This window comes from Triticum urartu, chromosome 2, assembly GCF_003073215.2.
Source record: "Triticum urartu cultivar G1812 chromosome 2, Tu2.1, whole genome shotgun sequence".
In the NCBI taxonomy this organism is placed as follows: Eukaryota; Viridiplantae; Streptophyta; class Magnoliopsida; order Poales; family Poaceae; genus Triticum; species Triticum urartu.
In genome coordinates, this window is record NC_053023.1 from 653,791,206 (window position 1) to 653,794,851 (window position 3,646).

Here is a 3,646-nt window from a genome sequence, read left to right on the forward strand (position 1 = left end):
ATCAAGTTCATACTCTTCTTTCAAACGTGCACACACACCTCTTTCTTCACCCGTGGTCCTTGAAATGTTGACTGTTAGAGAACATATGACGTTAAATTTTAGTGAAGTTATGTTATGTGTGATAATATTTAATCCAGTTGTTAATGCTTGGGCAGATACAAAGCGTTTCACACAAGCAGGTTGTGATGCTCAGAATAAAATGGATGGTCTGCCAACTGTTGAGGATGATATTTATTCAAAATCGGGAAGCAATTCTTGGTAGAATTTAAGTATTTAGAGCCCTTGATGAACGAGTATGTTAGGAATATCCTTGTACTCTCATTAACTTGATATAAGTATCTGTATTATTTCTACTTGGGACATGAACTATGGAGCCCATCCATCCGAAGCACTGCAACCACGGTCCAAACCATGAACTATCCAAAGGATGCACTAGTTTATTCTGCAACGAATCCCACTCTACCTTTTTTCCTTCCATCCTTTTCCTCATACATGCGTACTACCCTCCTCTCTCCATCCCATGCTTTTTTATTATATTTTTCGTAGAGCACCAGCGTCTTGAGGCCCTATTTGTTTCATAAGTCCTAGGACTTTTTTAAGTCTCAACTTATAAGTCACGAGTCCCTACATGTTTGTTTACAGGGACTTATAAGTCCCGAGTCCCTACCTGTTTGTTTACAGGGACTTATAAGTCCCGAGTCCCTACCTGTTTGTTTACAGGAACTTATAAGTCCATGTTACCCCTAGTAATAAAAACACTCGTTCATACCGTGAGAGCCGGCTCGCCCTCCGATGTTCAGAGACCGTGTGCGGCCTCCTCCGCCCTGAGACACGGGCCTCCCACGACCAGGTCCAGTAGGAGGAAGACCATGGCCGGCGGACTGGTCGAGGAGGAGTTGCTGGTACGAGCCCAACTCCGGGAAGTCGTCGACGTTGTGGTTGAGATCCAAGAATCCCATTCCCCTTCCGAGATTTCCCCCGGCGGATGAGCCTTGGGATGCCTGATGATGCGAGTGGAACTGAGAGAAGAAGGGGATCCGGTCCTCCTCATCGTCGGCCATGGCGGCGGCGGTTCAGGGTACTGCCGGCGGCGGCGGCGATTGGAGCAGAGTGCGGGGAAGGAGCGAAGCGGGGATGCGGGGAAGGAGCGATGCGGGGAAGCGATAAGGTTAGGTGCGGGCCAGGGGGAATCGATGGAAAAGTCCCTATAAGTTCCTCCCTGAGAGTCTTTTTTGATAAGTCCCAAATCACCACTTTAAGTCCCTCCTGTTTGGTTTAGATGGGACTTATAGGGACTTTTTTTAAGTCCCTAAACCAATAAGTCCCTGGAAACAAACACCCTCTGACTAGAAGCCCGACCCTCATGTCACCCGAGCCGGGCGATTCAGGGAGAACCCTACTCGCCGGCGTCCTGGCCCCCACCTCCCGCCCACCCCCATGTCGCTGTTACCGGAAGGCCGGCCCGCGAAGCTGGACATGGCCCTGGGATGGCGGCTGCAGGGCCGTTTCTCTTCCCCCTCGTCCCTGCCCCTCCTCTCTGCCACTTGCCCAGCACATCCACTGCCTGACGTCTCCTACCCGACGTGTGCTGCTCGGGTGGCCTACCCCCGGCTGTGGCTCTCTATTGCGGTCCGCCCCAGATGTGGTCTGGGGGTCCCCTCAACCGGTCGTGGTGCTCCTCGGTCGTCCTTCATGGTGGTTGGGCGCGCCCTATTCACTGCGGCTCCTCACCCCAGACCCTCCCCATCCCCTGGTTTGGCTTCGGGTCGGCTTCTTCGGGAGGCGACCATGGAGGTGCCCGGCTGCTGCTGCTTCATGCAGCGCAGCGGCCAAGAGGTTTGGCTGCCCGTGAGTCTCCTTCATAACCCACCCACCCTTAGCAGGGGCGGCTTCAGCCTGACGGCCATGGGACTAGGCCCCCTCCCACGTCCATGGTCGGCCAGCGTGGCTTTGGACCCGCCTCGCCCTTGTAGTTGTGTTCTTTCCGGCTCTTTTGGCTCGTTGGTTCCCCGGCATCTCCGCATGATCATCACCATGCTAGTGCCATTGGTTGGCCATCCACAGCGCATCATCAATTCCGGCATGCCACAAGAGTTGCATACCCTTCCAGCTCTTTGATCGTGTCGACATCCCTGCTGCTCTAGTCCCGGTGGCATGAATCTTCGCTCCCTTCCGGATTCTGGCTCGCTCGGGTCTCCGGCCACCGTCTTATCTCCGTCGCCTTCATTCCGCTCAGCCACACAACCTTGCCCTCCTCCAAGGCTGACATGTTCGGCGGCGCCCAATGCCTCCTTCGGTGTATGGCATGGCTCCCATTCCTACAGTCACAGCTGCGGCCTATGCCCCGCTTCCTCTTCTCTGATTCGTGCTCCAATAGCTTGGGATTGCTCGGATTTTGGCCAAGGAGAAATCCATGCATCCTATGCTGGAAGCGATGACACCCGCGGGACACCCGCGGGTGCCATCCCCTTCTTGGAGGCGCTGCCATATGGCCATTATTTGTGCCCCTCTTCGAGCATTAGGGGAAACCCTAGGTCCGGTTTTTCGGATCGGACGAGGACGACGTCTTGGTGTCATTCTCCTTCGTCTAGGCATCATCTTGTTTGCTCGTGGTGTCCTTGGTGTAGGATTTGGAGATGTTGATCGTCTAGTTGTTGGTTGGACTGCTTATCTGGTCGGCGAGTTTAGATGTGTTTTCATATTTGGGTCGAGCATCTCATGTCTCTCTGCTTCGAGAACCATGTTCACTCTTCTTGCATCCGTGTCTTGTGTTGTACCACCTCGTGTACTCATTCTAACTTCTTCTATCAATGAAATGATATGCAAGCTTTACGTATTCATGAAAAAAATAGAGGATTAGCCTCTTCTGCAAGCAACACTGACATAGTTGAGGCTATACCTGAACCTACAGCCTGTAGTCTGAGCCTATGTGGCTCTGCGGGGTAACACATTGGGCCAGTGCATTCAACATGCCCTTAAAACACAATGTGGTCCCTATAGCTTGTACTCCCTCTATCTAGGTCTCTTTTGTGGGGGAAAACTTGTATTTCTCAAGGATTAACAAAATCACACTCTTTCTTACATAGATCAACTACCTTTGGGAGGTGGGAGCCCAACCAAATGACAGTTCTACTCTTAGTTCTAGAAATTTTGGCCAAAAAATCACTAGTCGTATTTTGGCTACAATTAACATGAGTAAAATAAGTCATACAAAGAGACGTCAAGTGTTTGATCTCTATCACGAGGGACGCATAGACAGAACTATCTATGCCCCTGCCCTTTACCATGTTCAAACTGCAGACACCCAATCCATCTCCACCAAAATTGGTAGCTCTGTTCTATGGGTAGCAATAGAGACCCCCTCCATAGAAGCTATAACTCAGCTTCAAGCGCATCTCGACACGAAAAGAGCTTCCTGCATGATGAGAAAACAATGTTCCCCAGGCTATCGCGAAAAAGCATTACCAGCTCCTGCTTTTCCATCATCTATCCAAGACCCATCAGTATTAAGCTTCATCCACCTCTCCGGCGGCAAGCTCTATTTGGCAAGAGGGATGCCATTGTTGTTCCATGTGAGTCTTTGGTGTAGGTTCATAAGATATAAAATCCTTGCCTTTCGATGAGTCACAATCTGACTTTCGTGCAA